We start from the raw sequence: 15,884 nt of genomic DNA, 5'->3' as shown, positions 1-15,884 counted from the left end.
TGGTGTGCTTAAAAGCAAAATAAAACCAGTCTAAATTACTGAAAGTTGTGAGAAGGGAATATGTAATTTAAAATTTTAGCTTTCTTACCAAACTATAGTTTATGATTTCTAGCTATTACAAAAATGATCTATCATCCATCTTACCACTTTCCTTATTAGACTTAATTTTTCTGTTTTCTTCTACTTCTTTGTCATTCACATACTTTTTAAATGATTTAAGTCATAACAGATATAATTTTTATAATGGATAATACATCTCTGACAACTTCATTTAGGTATATATGGAAACTCTGATTAGTTACTTGTAATATTCTAGGTTAATGTTATATGGGTTTGCCTTAATAAAAATGTAGCTAAATATTCATATTGAAAGTGTATTACGTGGACTTCCCTGGTGACTCAGATGGTAAACAATCTTCCTGCAGTGCAGGAGACTTGGGTTTGATCCCTGGGCTGGGAAGATCCCTTGGAGGAGGGCATGGCAACCCACTCCAGTATTCTTGCCTGGAGACTCCCCATGGACAGAGGAGCCTGGTGGGCTGCAGTCCATGGGGTCACAAAGAGTCAACACAACTGAGCGACTAAGCACACATTCTTATTTTGTGACCTGAGTTACTTAGCTTCTCTGTTTCTGTCACTTGTAGGATGATGATAGTCCTATTTCCTTAGTCAACTTTTCAGAGTTTTTAAAAGAAGTCACATGAAATCATCAAGGTGAGAGAACTTAGAATAGTATATAGGCTTATACATACTGCTTCCTTGATGGTTCAGATGCTAAAGAATCTGCCTGCAATGCAGGAGACCCAGATTTGATCCCTGGACTGGGAAGATGCCCTGGAGAAGGAAATGACAATTCACCCCAGTCTTCTTGTCTGGAGAATTCTGTGGACAGAGGAGCCTGGTGGGCTACAGACCATGGGGTCACGAAGAGTCGGACATGACTGGGCAACTAACACTTTCACTTTATACATATTGCAAGCTAATCAGCAGATATATTTGCATATCAACAATTAATATGCTGAAGTCTTTTTTTTAAACAAACAAGTTTATTAACATGTATATGTCACATGTACCTGGAAGATACCCAAGGAAACTTAGTACCTCCCCAAGATGGCCAAAGCCATCTGCTTAAGTATCATCTTTCAGTTCAGTTCAGTTCAGTTGCTCAGTCATGTCCGACTCTTTGGGAGCCCATGAATCGCAGCACACCAAGCCTCCCTGTCCATCACCAACTCCCAGAGTTCACTCACATACACGTCCATCGAGTCAGTGATGCCATCCAGCCATCTCATCCTCTGTTGTCCCCTTCTCCTTCTGCCCCCAGTCTCTCCCAGCATCAGAGTCTTTTCCAGTGAGTCAGCTCTTCGCATGAGGTGGCCAAAGTACTGGAGTTTCAGCCTTAGCATCATTCCTTCCAAAGAAATCCCAGGGCTGATCTCCTTCAGAATGGACTGGTTGGATCTCCTTGCAGTCCAAGGGACTCTCAAGAGTCTTCTCCAACACCACAGTTCAAAAGCATCAATTCTTTGGCGCTCAGCTTTCTTCACAGTCCAACTCTCACATCCATACATGACCACTGGAAAAACCATAGCCTTGACTAGACAGACCTTTGTCGGCAAAGTAATATCTCTGCTTTTCAACATGCTGTCTAGGTTGGTCATAACTTTTCTCCATAACTTAGGAGTAAGCATTTTTTAATTTCATGGCTGCAGTCACCATCTGCAGTGATTTTGGAGCCCCCTCCCCCCCAAAAAATAAAGTCTGACACTGTTTCCCCATCTATTTCCCATGAAGTGATGGGGCCAGATGCCATGATCTTTGTTTTCTGAATGTTGAGCTTTAAGCCAACTTTTTCACTCTCCACTTTCACTTTCATCAAGACGCTTTTGAGTTCCTCTTCACTTTCTGCCATAAGGGTGGTGTCATCTGCATATCTGAAGTGATTGATATTTCTCCTGGCAATCTTGATTCCAGCTTGTGCTTCTTCCAGCCCAACGTTCCTCATGATGTACTCTGCATATAAGTTAAATAAGCAGGGTGACAATATACAGCCTTGACGTACTCCTTTTCCTATTTGGAACCAGTCTGTTCCATGTCCAGTTCTAACTGTTGCTTCATCTTTAGCTAAAGACAAAAGAAAGGTTTCTTTTGGTTGAGGGAGTCAGGGAGGAAGGCCAGTTACAGGAAGTTACCGGGAAAAGCTCAGGCTTCTCTGTCCATGGAATTCTCTAGGCTAGAATACTGGAATGGGTAGCTGTTCCCTTCTCCACAGGATCTTCCCAAGCCGGGGATCTTCCCAATCCAGTCATTGAACCCAAGTCTCCATATCGTAGGCGGATTCTTTACCATTGGAGCCACCAGGGAACCCCAAAAGCACAGATTACCAAAAGGTAAATCTGAATTTAAATGCCTTCTCCATTGGTAAGCGTTTCTGGAAATTTAGTCATTTTTCTCTTCCTGGTAATAGGAGACACCTTTACATAAATGAAGATTGTCTTTATAAGTGTAATTTCACCTTACAAAAAGGTAACTCTTACCTCGTTTTCTGACTTCCCTGGTGGCTCAAATGATAAAGCGTCTGCCTACAATGCGGGAGACCTGGGTTCAATCCCTGGGTCGGGAAGATCTCCTTGAGAAGGAAATGGTAACCCACTCCAGTATTCTAGCCTGGAAAATCCCATGGATGGAGGAGCCTGGTAGGCTACAGTTCATGGGGTCGCAAAGAGTCGGACACGACTGAGCGACTTCACTCACTTACTCACCTCGTTTTCAGAGCTTCTCCTGTTTCTGCAGTTTCTCAGTATAACCAACTCAAAATGATCTTTATATCAAAGAGACGTATTTTGGGGTGGCACATTCTGCTCCCCTAATTCCCAACTTTGAGACTGCCTGATTAAGTTCTATCTTTTTTTAAAAATAATTTTTATTTTATTTTTGGCTGCACTGGATCCTCCTTGCTGTGTGCGGGCTTTCTCTGGTTGTGGGGAGCAGAGGCTACTCTCTAGTTGGCGGTGCGAAGGCTTCTCACTGGGGTGGCTTCTCTTGTTGTGGAGCGCGGGCTCTAGGGCACGCGGGCTTCAGTAGTTGCGGCATGTGGGCTAAGTGGTTGCCATTCCCGGGCTCAAGGGCACAGGCTCAGTATTTGTGGTACACGGGCTTGGATGCTCCGTGGCTTTTGGGATGATCGTGGATCCGGGATCCAGCCTGCGTCTTCTGTATTGGCAGGTGGATTCTGTTATCACTGAGCCACCAGGGGAGCCCCCCATTGAGTTTTACAATATAGAAGCTGAGTGAACCATTCCAAGTGAACCTTATCTCAGTGAACCATTCCAAGTCCTGAGAATAGGATCATTGTTCAGTTAAAGGGTCATGTCTCATTTCAGGATGCAATTTTTCAAGTGAGCTTCCAAAATTAGGCCTATATGGTACAAACAATCAGATTTATTAAGAGTCATTTCTATAGAAACATAAATGAAGGTTAATGATTGAAGCAGAATGTAAGCCCAGTTTCTGAGTCTTGAGAGTAGCTGGTTAAGATTTCTAGATGTTGGGCTCAAAGAATCTTTTTTCTTTTTGTTGTAAAATATAACTAACAAAATATACCATTTTAACCATTTTTAGGTGTACATTTCACTGGCATTAAATGCATTTACACTGTGTGCAAATGATCACCATCTAGATCACCCTCTAGAACTTTTCAACTTTCCAAGTATATGCTGAAGTCTTTGAATATACTTTTTTTTTTGACCACGCTGAGAGGCACATGAGATCTTGGTTCCCTGACCAGGGATTGAACTCAGGCTCCCTGGCTTGGAAGCACAGAGTCTTAACCGCTGGAACCACCAGGGAAGCCCTGAACATATCTTTTTTTGTAGAAAGTTAAACAGTTCTTTTCCTAAGTCTGCTCTTCTCATATTGGAATACTCCCAGATTCTAAATTATTTGAGTTCAAATTACTGAGAATCTGCTAAATATAAACAGTACTTAGTTGCAATTTTGAGTTTTTAAAAATAAATTATTTTCCTCTGTAGTGTGAATAATTTTTTTAAAATTTCTGATTTTATGTGGGAATCTAAATTGGTTCTGCATTTGAGAACATGATAAGATTCTTTCTTAGGTTGCATTGTTGTTCTACAACTAATTGGTAAGTTTCTTTCCTAAGATTATATACTATTCCGCCTCTTTTTCCTTTCTTTAATCTCTGAGATCCAACACCACGGCCTGACAGTTTCCACTGGCACTCTTGTGTTTCTTAAAAATTCAAAGTGTGTACAGATGAAGAACAAGACACATGGGTTGATAGAAAAGACTCAAAATAGAAAAAATATGTTGGATAGTAGAAACTGCCTGAAGGACCACAAACAATTCCTTCTGAGGCTGTATGTTGGCCCTGTGATGTAGGTCATAGGTCATTAGTTACCAGCCTAAGTGTGCAGTTTCTGTTAATTCCAGTGGTGAGTATTTTACCGGCCAAGTGTAGCCTGTCTGACCTGTTACACCAGCTGACTGAGATATTGTAAATAACTCTATATATTTTTGAGTAAAGTATTAGTTGCTCAGTTGTGTCCGACTCTTTGCGACCCCACGGACTGTAGCCTGCCAGGCTTGTCTGTCCATGGAATTCTCCAAGCAAGAAGTACGTGTGACAATTATCAGGAATAGATACTAAGTTCATTAGATGACCCATTTTATATATTCATTTTGGTTGTGGACACTTGAATTCTTGAACTACAGGCTTCATATGAAATTAACTTTGTTCCCCTACCAATGAATGTTCCTTCTTGTTTCATTTGTCACTTTTGGAAAATTGCTTGTCATCTGACACTGGTACTCTGTTGATGAATGAAGGAATGTATGCTGTAACGCTGAGCTCTGGTCTTTTTATTTTCATATACAAACTAATGGCAGTGTCTCCCTGAGGTTGTGGTGGAGAGCAGATCTAACCATAAGGCCAGGGTTGTTTTTATTTTCTTCTGTCACCTTGTGAACTGTGGCTGATGACATCTGGACACATTTTCTGCATAAGGGGGTAATACAATTGATCATCTCTTTTTATAATGAAAAAATATCCACAGTTTTAAAACATTTTTAATTGGAGGAGGATAATTGCTTTACAGTGTTGTATTTCTGCCATAGAACAGCGTGAATCAGCCATAAGTATACATATGTCCCTTCTCTCTTGAGCCTCCCTCCCACCCCACCCCCCATCCCACCCCTCTAGGTTGGTTGTCTCAGAGCTGAGTTTGCTGTATCCACTACTTTTTACTTTGTATTTGCTAAGTTTCTTCATTTTCTATCACAATCGAGCATTTCGGTATCCTCTTCACTATACCATTCTTCATATTAAGGCCAGAGTTGTTTGCCATGTCAGAGGATTGTAATTCAGAGTTTAAATCCAGAGAAGTTGTAAACTCTGTACAGTGGTTCTTGATATGCCCCACCTCCACGTGAGCTAATACAAAAGTTGATTGCCTGGTACAGTGAATGATTTTACGTGGTGTTGGATAGAAATTAAAAAAAAATTATAGTGGCATGATAATTCGCCAGTTAGATGTTGCATCCTTTATGAGTTCCTCTCCATAGGCCATTTTAAAGGGGGCGGGGGGAATCTGAATTTGTCATGAAGGTTCTTATGCTTGCTTACTGTCAACATGTGCTTATCTGAATATAAAAATCATTGGATTTGGTGGAAAAGATCTGGGTTTGTAATTTTTCAGATTTAGGAATATTTGTGGGTTAAGTGACAGTTATGCATTTTGGTGGGAATGGTAATTGGTTAGATCTTTCTGGAATGCAATTTGCAGTATTCACCAGAACAGAAATGTCATTGATCTAGCAATTCCATTTCTAGAATTTATATTAAGGAGATGATTGGACAAGTTTAAGAAATGTATGTAGGGAGATATATGTGTAAAGACAGTTGGTAGCAATGTTTATGATAATTGAAAATTGCTAGCAATCTAAGTGCCAGTAAGGAGATGTGATGAATGAACAAGCAAATGAAAATGGTGCACCTGCACACTGGAACAGTATACAGGCCGCGATGACGAGTGTCTATAGACACAGAAAAACCCACAGCATGTTAAGTGGTTAAAGCCAGTTACAAAGTCATTCATACAGCATAGTCTTGTTTAAGCAAGACTGTGTTTTATATATATGTATTTTAAAATGTATATATTTATATAATTCTTCTGTTTAAGTTTTTATACCTTTATTTTTATGATTTTTAACTTGTTATTTTGAAATAATTATAGATTCATAAGAAGTTGCAAAAAAAAAAAAAAAAAAGTACAGAGAGATTTCTTGCATCCTTCCCTGTTTCCCCCAGTGGTATATCATCTTTTGTAACTCTAGTTCAGGACCCAAACCAGGAAACTGACATCGGTATAAGCCTCAAAGATTATTGAGAGCTCGGCAGTTAGTGGGCTCATTTGCGTCTGCATGTAGTGGTTGTTTAATCACTAAGTGGTGTCCGACTCTTTTGTAACTCCATGGACTGTAGCCTGCCAGGCTCCTCTGTTCATGAAATTTCCCAGACAGGAATACTGGAGTGGGTTGCCATTTCCTTCTCCAGGGGATCTTCCCAACCCAGGGATGGAACCTGTGTCTCCTGCTTGGCAGGCAGATTCTTTACTACCGAGCCACGCGGGAAGCCATGCGGAGCTCTGGACAGTTGTTTCACGTTAAACACCACCACAACTAGATGCATCACTGTTTCATCCTGGCAGGGCTCCCCTGTGCTTTCCCTTCATAGCCACACCCATTTTTGTTTTATTGGAATATAATGCTTGCAGTGTTGTGCTGTACAATGAAGTGAATCATTGTATTCACTTATGTATGTATACATATATCCCCTCCCTCTTGGACCTCCCTCTAAACACCCTCATCCCACCCCTTTTGATGGGACCCCCATCCCACCCCTGTAGGTCACCGCAGAATGCCGAGCTGAGCTCCTTTGCCTTACAGCAGGTTCCCACTAGCTGTTTTACACGTGGTAGTATATGTATGTCGGCCCCAACTCCCAATTCATCCCACTCTCCCTTTCCCCAGCCCTTTGTCTGCATGGCCATTCTCTACCTCTACTCCTGCCCTAAAAAATAGGTTCATCCGTTGTTTCTACCTTCCCCATCTCTAAACCCTGGTAGCCACTAACCAGTTTTCTGTCTCTATGATTTTTTTTTATTTCAGGAAGGTTATTTAGAATCATACACTATGTAACATTTTGAGATTGGCTCTTCACTCAGCATGTATCCTTGAGTTCTCTTCAAGTTGTTGTGTATATCATAGTTTACTCCTTTTTTTTTTTTTTTTTTTGCTGAGTAGTATTCTGCTGTGTATATACTATAGTTTGTTTAAACAGTGACCTATTGAAGGACATCTGGATTGTTTCCAGTTTTTGGTTTTTATGAATAAATCTTCATGAACATTTGTGTCCAGGTTTTTGTACAGGTTTTTGTGTGAACGTAAGTTTTTATTTCTTTGAGATAAATACTTAAGAGTACAATTACCGGGTTATGTGGTAAACATTTAGTTTTATACAAGACTGCCAAAACTGTTGTCCAGAGTGGCTGTATCATTTTACATTCTCTGAGTAATGTATGTAATATCTGGTTTCTCTAAATCCTTGCCTGCATTTGATGCTATCACTCTTGTTTATTATTTTAACAGCTCTGATAGGTGTTTAGCGTTACCTCATGGTGGTTTTAGCATAGTTCGTTTTTGCAGTAACAAATAAAAATCAATTTCCTTTTTAAAAAAGAAAAATTGCCTTGATTTAAGTTTCTTTTCTGCCACTTATTAAACATCATTTAATACTGAGAAGTTTTGCTAGGTGAATAAGGAATATTGATTTCCTTTGTAATCCACTGGGGTTGTGATTCTACTGTAATAACATATTACTGGAAATAAAATCAAAGCAGATCATCTGCCATTGTTTGACATAGCTGTTTTGATGCTATTTCAAAATGTAGAACTACTTCAAAAATTACTACATTATGCTGTCTACTTCCCCTCTGCCCTGTAGAGAGGAGAAAGGTGAAGATTGGTAGATTACTTATAAGATGCATTAAGGAATAAATAAATGCAAAGTTGACAGTTTAACATTCATGGATTTGTTTCCATTTGTTGTTGCGTATGTGGAGCTGAGTGCTGAGTACTTTCTGTGTAGTGTGAATTGCACTCTTAAGCATTTATCTCAAAAAAATAAAAACTTACGTTCACACAAAAACCTGTACTTTCCAAGTACATTATAATGTAGCCCTCAGAGCTATCCTATCAGATAGTCGCATTCTTACCTTCATTTACACGTGAGGAAACTGAGTATCTTGGCCAGTCCTACCAATTGGAATGAGGAAGCTGGAATTGAAATATGTGGCTTTGGAATTTTTCATATATGGGGGCATACGTTGTCTTCAGTAATGGGAATGGTTGGAAATCTTATGCCAGAATGAGTTTGTTAATTGATGGTAATGGTTAAATTGAGAGGTAGCACACTTGGGGTACAAGAATTGAAAGTGACCAGCCTGTAAATCTAGTGGCTGTAGAGTCATCCATATTATTTCCGTTGCTATTTCTTCCTAGTGTTCCAATTTGGTGTATTATTTTAGTGGAATTCAACTAGAATTTTTAAAGATAATGTACTTGACTGAGTTCTGCTCTAGTACCACTTAGTGGTTTATCCAAGCTTACTGGCCCAACAGTGGGCAACACTGGTCAGTTAGAGTGGTTGCTGGGTGAGCGCACGGTTAGGCTTTGTTGTAGGCACCTCTGGGGGCACTATTATTGTTGTTGTTGCTGGTCACATTATCTTTTGTCTTTTGCTAAAAATCTGAGGATGATTGAAGACATTTAACCATCGTATACCTGAAGCACCTTGCTGGTGCTATTAAGAGTTCTGTTAGTGTATATTTTTGAGTGTCTGTTTATTGGTTTCCTAGTTTATGTAGGATAAAATCCAAACTCCTTAAGGTGGTATTAAAGTTCTTCTCTCTTTTGCTTTTTTTTTTTTTTTTTTTTTACCTTGCAGGGCTTCGCTGCTACCTACTCTCCCCACTTACTTTCTCGTGGCTTTCTCATGGTGAATGTTGGTACACTCAGCAGAGGTGGCGGAGATGACATTGATTATTTGAGACATAACTTAGAAGTCGTCCAGCCGTGTTACTGATACTCAGTGGGGCCTTTTGTTGTGGAAACTCTCACTGGAGTGGGTAGAGAATGAGAGGTTGGTGTTGATGACAGTTCTTTCCCGAGGGATAGTCTCTTCATGAAATCAGAGCAGAGAAGGGGATAGACTTAGGATACAGCCCAGAAATGGCTGTGGTAATGTTTAAAGAACTTTCCTGAAGTTGTGAAAATCTTGATAACCATTCCCTCACTGAATTATCTTCAGGAAAGCCAGTGGAGATTCTTAAAACTGGACAAAGCCCTAGACCAGTTTCAGACACTCCCATGTGCATGACAGATTCTCGAGCGTGGCTCTTCAGCTCCATCGGTCCTGTTGTCCACGGGGATGTCACCTGTAAAACTGAGATTCCTGTTCTGTGCATCCATCTGGTTTTGTTGCTGCTGGAGTGATAGCGCTCTGAGAAGGAGGAGCCTGGTCTGCTCTCACACACAGGGATGGCTTTGGACAGAGCCACACCTGATCCTTAGATCAATAAGATTGTTTATCTAGAGTTTAGTTCCCTTAGCAAATGTTTGCTTGAGGTGACTAGTTTTCAGTATTTATTCCTAATCTCCCATTAATGACGTTTCAGATGGACCTGGTTGTGGAGTTAATGTATACAGGAAGTTTGAAGACGTCTGCGATGTTAATTTATTTAATCTGTATTGGTGTGAATATTCAACTGCTGTTTCTTTGCCCCCCTGTTGTATGCTTCTGGTGCCCCAGAAGCATTGTTGCTTTCAGAAACAGTATTCAGTTTCTAATTGTAATTGTCTTGGAAACAGGCATATTTTTCAGTTGAGTTTTACTTTTATTTACTGCAAATGATGATTTGTTAGTTGCCTGCTGCCAGAACATCTGAGCTCATTTGTTTAATTCAACGGTACTGTGCATAGATGCCTGTAACATGCGGCAGCAGTTACCAACCACCCCAGTTGCTTACCACCCCTTTTTAGCTCTAAATCAAGCAAATGGGAAAGAAGATTATTCTTAAAATGTTCCAAGAAGTTTAGAAAATTGGAGGATAGGAGGAAAGGAATTCTATTATAACAGTCAGTGTGTTGCTTTTGGCAAGGGCGTCCCTGGCTGATTTCCTTTGTAGAAATAACACTTCAGAGTGCAGAAAATGCAACAAACAGAGCTCTGTAAATCCTTAATTTCATAGGTAACTGTCATGTGTTTTTCTTCTGGCTGAGCCACTGTATCAGGCGTGGTGGGGGAAGGCATGGGTGAAGAAGACACTTTCCCTCTTCTCACGGAGCTTATGGTCTGGACATTCAAGACGCTGTGACCTGTGGTGGTGCTTTTTGAGGAGATGTGGTGGCTGGGTATAAGCTGTGTTGGATCGTGGCCATCTGTAGGGGACCCAGGCCCTAGGAGCCTAATCGCAGAATGGCAGTGCTGGCCGGCTCACCACCAGACAGAGCTTTCCAACAAAGGTGGGATAGTTCCCTGAGTGACCAGATATATTATTTTACATTTGGAAACAAATCTGGTTTTGAATTGTGCTGGAGAAGACTCTTGAGGGTCTCTACCACTGCAAGGTAGATTGACCAAACCAGTCAATCCTAAAGGAAATCAACCCTGAATAGTCATTGGAAGGACTGATGCTGAAGCTGAAGCTCCAATACTTTGGCCACCTGGTGGAAACAGCCACCTCATCAGAAAAGACCATGATGGTGGGAAAGACTGAAGGCAGGAGGAGAAAAGACAACAGGATGAGATGATAGAATGGCATCACCAACTCAGTGTACATGAGTTTGAGCAAATCTGGGAGATAGTGAAGGACAGGGCAGCCTGGCATGCTGCAATCCGTGGAGTCGCAAAGATTGGACCTGAGTTAGTGTCTGAACAACAATAACAAAGGTGTCTTTAAAAATATTTTAATAAAAAATTAAACTTGGGGGTGGACATTGCCTTGAAATCTAGAGAATGTGAAGTGTTTCCTGAGGGACGGGAAAGGAATTAATTTTGTCCTCTTAAGTGCCTGACAAAAGGCATTCATTGATTTGGTGCATTTTTATTAAGTGCCTCATTTGTACTAGGCTGGGACTGTGTTGATGAGCCAGGAGCCCCCTGTCTAGTGGGGGACATAGATAACTGGTTTGTCTTGCTACAGGGTGCTCAGTTTCATGATTGAGTACTTTTGGGATAGAAACCAGGCTTCTTGCCAGGGCTTAGGTAATCAGAGGTGGTTCCCTGAAGGAAATGGTGTCCAAACCATCCTCACTGATACATGTTGGAATTAATTCTTTTTTCGGGCTAATACTGTATTCAAAAGAAACCAGAACCTTGTTTTGGTTTTTGTTTTGTGAACACTCAGTACCTTTCTGTTGAGTGTAAGTTGAGAAACTGAACTCTGTACTCCAGCCATCTGGTATATTTCTCCAGACTTGTAGTTAGTTTACTGTTCTCCAGTGTTGACTAACCTCTGCTTTCCTAAATCTGCCAGGCTGTCTGTGACTGCCATGCCTTTGCATACACATTCCTTGTGTCTTGAAAGTCTTCCCTTTTTGTCTGCCCAGCTGCCTTCTCTTCCTCCTTCGGGACAGTTACTTCTTCCGGGATGCCTTTCTTAACTGCTCATAGGGTGGGTTGGGTGCACCTCCCGGAAGCTCATGCATAGGGCTGGGTTTGATCTCTGTACTTTCCCTGCACCAGAGTCTGGTTCTTCACTCCAGTGTGTAGCCTGGAGGCAGAGACAGCATATTTCACAGAGCCCGGCATGTCCTGGGCACCCAGGCAGTGTTTGTTGAACAAGTAAATTCTGAAGCTTTTGAAGGTTATAGCCACATGTGTATAATTGAAGCTCTTGGTTCCAGCTGGTTTTAAGAGAGTGTTACTGACTGAAGAAAGTAGACATACCAGTGAAACAGATTTTATACATGTGGTCTAGTTATTAACCTCATAAAACTCTTTACAATCTTATGCATTTTATACCTCTTTATTTTTATTTTTTGCCCAAGTAACCCATAAACTGAGTAATTCATAGTTCCTACTTGTTGCCAACTACTAATGTGTATTATTAAATCTGACCACAGTGATGTGTTAATTAGAAGTCTTGTGCTTATTAGCAGAAATCAATTTGATTTAGCATATGTCAGTAAAAGGAAGGGGCTTATGTGATGAAGAGACAGGACTGTTTCGTAGAATCCCAGAAACACAGCTAGGCTTTAGGAAGAGCTGGTCCTAAGAATTAGAATCCTGAGTGTCCTTTTTGTTTATCTCTGCCACTCCATGGATAGAGGATGGCTTCCTGTAACCCTCAGCTTGGCAGCCCATTTCCAGCCATGTGGATAACCCATCTTTCCATCTCAATTCCAAATTCCCTAAGACTCTGGCATAGCTTAGACTCTGATCCAGTCAGCTGTGGCTGGGAAGTGGGGTCAGGCTGAACAAGCCTATCTGCCTCTGCTCACCCCTGAGGAGTAAGTTGGTGGGACTGTAGAAGAAAGGGAAGGGACGACAGCAGACAGATAATGTGTGGTGGGCAGATACTCCAGAAATACCTAATGCAGGGATAAAGACCAGGGACATATGAACAGTTGGACTGTACAATCATTTCTAGGTAATTTTGGCTAAGAGTTTTTCAATCTTAGAAGAAACTTTAAAGATTTACTTTGAAAAAATATTTATCTTTGAATATGAATATAATTTGGGGCTTCCCTGGTGGCTCAGAGGGTAAAGTGTCTACCTGCAATGCAGGAGACCCAGGTTTGATCCCTGGGTTGGGAAGATCCCCTGGAGAAGGAAATGGCAACCCACTCCAGTATTCTTGCCTGGAGAACCCCACGGATGGAGGAGCCTGGTGGGTTACAGTCCACGGGGTCGCAAAGAGTCAGACACTACTGAGCGACTTCATTTTCTTTTCTTGAGATTCTTAAGGTAATAGCATATTCACTGAAGTAGTTAGTTCTAGCTTTGTGTGTATGATGGGGAAACAGTGGAAACAGTGTCAGACTTTATTTTTTGGGGGCTCCAAAATCACTGCAGATGGTGACTGCAGCCATGAAATTAAAAGACTCTTACTCTTTGGAAGGAACGTTATGACCAACCTAGATAGCATATTCAAAAGCAGAGACATTACTTTGCCAACAAAGGTCCGTCTAGTCAAGGCTATGGTTTTTCCTGTGGTCATGTATGGATGTGAGAGTTGGACTGTGAAGAAGGCTGAGCACTGAAGAATTGATGCTTTTGAACTGTGGTGTTGGAGAAGACTCTTGAGAGTCCCTTGGACTGCAAGGAGAGCCAACCAGTCCATTCTAGAGGAGATCAGTCTGGGTGTTCTTTGGAAGGAATGATGCTAAAGCTGAAACTCCAGTACTCTGGCCACCTCATGCGAAGAGTTGACTCATTGGAAAAGACTCTGATGCTGGGAGGGATTGGGGGCAGGAGGAGAAGGGGACGACAGAGGATGAGATGGCTGGATGGCATCACTGACTCGATGGACGTGAGTCTGGGTGAACTCCAGGAGTTGGTGATGGACAGGGAGGCCTGGCATGCTGTGATTCATGGGGTCGCAAAGAGTCAGACACGACTGAGTGACTGAACTGAACTGAACAACACTTCTTATGCATGATGCTGACTTCAGTTGCTGGGAGACAAGTTCTGGAGTAGCTTTAATAGATATAAAAGGTTAGAGTGGCATGTATGTGAAGTTTTCTAGTAGCCACATTAAAAATGTAAAATGAAACAGGTGGAATTCATTTTGAAAGTATATTTTATTTGGCTCAACATATCCCCAGAGTTACAATTTCATGAACATAAGGACTAATAATGAAGTATTTTCTGTTTTTTTAACAATCTTTGAAATCTGGTATGTATTTTGTATTCCAGTGCATCTTGGTTTGGACTGGTCACATTTCAAGTGGTCAGTTACTACGTGTAACTAGTGGTTACCATATTGGACAGCATAGTTACAGAAACCGTTAAAGTAATCCATTTTCTTTCATAGTTTCTCTGAAATTTTCTTGTCAAAGGCGTCCGTACTTATGGATTGTTCTTTTCAAAATATGCTTCAGCAGCAACAACAGAGCACCCTGGGAGGTAGGATTTTTCAGCTCGCCCTGAAAGAGTTGCCCATGTGGAGGATTTGCCGTGTGCCATGGGTATTGGCAGAAAAGAACAACATTTTCAAACCAGTTACCACGCTGTTAAAGGCTGGTTCTTGTTCTTCCTAGACTACTGATTCCTGGAATGTTACTTAAACTCCTTGGAAGCCTCTGTTTGCTTATCTATTAAAATAGGGTTTTTAACTGTCCTGCTCATTAGAAAAGGTTTTCATATGCTTATAAATTTGAAAGGGCTTTGAAAAACTTCAGTTTTTATGTTACACAAGCGGAAAGCATTATTTTTATTTATTAACAGGGAAAAAAGTACTGCATTTTGGCATCAGTAGTAGCTATCATTGAGGTTTTACTTTATGCCAGGCACTGTTCTAAGTGCTATATTACATAATTTAATAATAACAACACCTTTTGAAGCAGGTACTTTTTTTTTTTTTTAATAATTTCTGTTTTATGTATGAGAAAGCTAAAAGTTAAATCATCCCAAGTTTACACAGCTAGTAAGCCGTTGAATTGGAATGCACTTTAATTGTGGCAGAATACATATAATGTAAAATGTATCATTTTAACCATTTCTAAGTGTTCACTTCTGTGATATATGTACATTCACATTGCTGTTTAATTATCTCCACTATCCATCTTGGGAACTTTTTCATCTTCCCCAACTGAAACTCCATACTCACCACATACTAGCTTGCCATCTCCCTGCTCCCCACCTCACTGTTCCCGAACATGCCAGCAGCAACCACCTTTCTACTTCGTCTCTATGGGCTGCCTACTCTAGGAACCTTATATATGTGGAGTCATACAATATTTGTCTTTTTGTGACTGGCTTATTTCACTTACCGTAATGTCTTCAGTGTACATCCATGTTGTAGCGTGTGTCAGGATTTTCCTTTTTAAGGCCGAAGTTTGTGCCAGCATTCATCCTTTGGTGGACGTTTTGTTGCTTCTACCTTTTGGCTGTCGTGAGTAGTGCTGCTGTGTTATCAGTGTACAATATCTCTCCGACTCTGTGCCTTTAATCCTTTTGGGTGTATGTATACCCAGAAGTGGAACTGCTGGATCATATGGTAGTTCTGTTTTTGATTTTTTGAAAAATTGGCATACTGTTTTTCACAGTACTTGCTCCATTTTGCATAACCATCAGCAGTACACAAGGCTCCCAGCTTCTCTACATACCCTCCAACACTTTTTTTCATTTTCTTTTCCTTCTCTTTAAAAAAAAATGGATGTGAAGTAGTAATAATTGTGGTTTTGATTCGCATTTCTCTAAATGACTAGTGATGTTGAACATCTCTTTTCTTATACCTGTTGGCTATTTTTATGTCTTTGGAAACATAAAGTTGCAAAATCTGAATCCTTTGCAGATATTTAAATTGCTTTTTTGTTGTTGTTGTTGTTGAGTCAGAGTTTTTTAAAAATATATTTTGGATATTAATGCCTTATCAGCTATATGATTTGCAAATATTTTCTCTCATTTGGTTGGGTTGACTTTTCACTCTGATGATAGTATCCCTTGATATGCAAAAGTTTTTAATTTTGGTGTGGTCCATTTGTTTTCTTTTGATGCGTATGTTTTTGGTGTCATATGTAAGAAACCACTGCTGAATCCACTGTCATGAAGCTTCCCTACTTTTTAAATCTAAGAGGTT

General features: G+C 40.6%; 1 protein-coding gene across 7 annotated transcripts in view; it reads left to right on the top strand.

Annotated features, from left to right (window-relative positions):
- DYM (dymeclin) overlaps window positions 1-15,884 on the top strand; it is a 392,053-nt gene that overhangs the window by 39,557 nt on the left and 336,612 nt on the right. The gene's annotated exons all lie outside the window — the stretch shown is intronic.

Source organism: Bos indicus, chromosome 24 (assembly GCF_029378745.1).
Source record: "Bos indicus isolate NIAB-ARS_2022 breed Sahiwal x Tharparkar chromosome 24, NIAB-ARS_B.indTharparkar_mat_pri_1.0, whole genome shotgun sequence".
Classification (NCBI taxonomy): Eukaryota; Metazoa; Chordata; class Mammalia; order Artiodactyla; family Bovidae; genus Bos; species Bos indicus.
This window is presented reverse-complemented; position numbering and strand designations above follow the sequence as displayed.